Source organism: Sinocyclocheilus anshuiensis, unplaced genomic scaffold (genome assembly GCF_001515605.1).
Source record: "Sinocyclocheilus anshuiensis isolate Anshui unplaced genomic scaffold, SAMN03320099.WGS_v1.1 scaffold907, whole genome shotgun sequence".
In the NCBI taxonomy this organism is placed as follows: domain Eukaryota; kingdom Metazoa; phylum Chordata; class Actinopteri; order Cypriniformes; family Cyprinidae; genus Sinocyclocheilus; species Sinocyclocheilus anshuiensis.
The window spans coordinates 772,636-772,853 of NW_015546133.1; the positions used below are offsets into that span (position 1 = coordinate 772,636).

The following is a 218-nucleotide window of genomic DNA, read 5'->3' on the forward strand; positions in this document are numbered from 1 at the left end:
TGAGAGATTTAATTTTATTTTGTATAAGATTAAGATTACAGGTATCTGGAAAATATGAGTAATAAGTTATAAGTAACAAAGTAATGTGGACGATTTTGGAGTGTTAAAATGTAGCCTATTGTGTACCAGCAGCATTATAATGTCATTATAAATTTATTAAACCCAATTTCCTTTTAAAGTACTATAATAATATATAGTATTGTGTGATAATTTAAGAA

The 218-nt window shown here is 24.3% G+C and overlaps 1 protein-coding gene across 1 annotated transcript in view; it reads left to right on the top strand.

Moving 5' to 3' along the window:
• LOC107701120 (thrombospondin type-1 domain-containing protein 1-like) overlaps positions 1-218 on the top strand; it is a 5,830-nt gene that overhangs the window by 714 nt on the left and 4,898 nt on the right. The window lies entirely within an intron of this gene.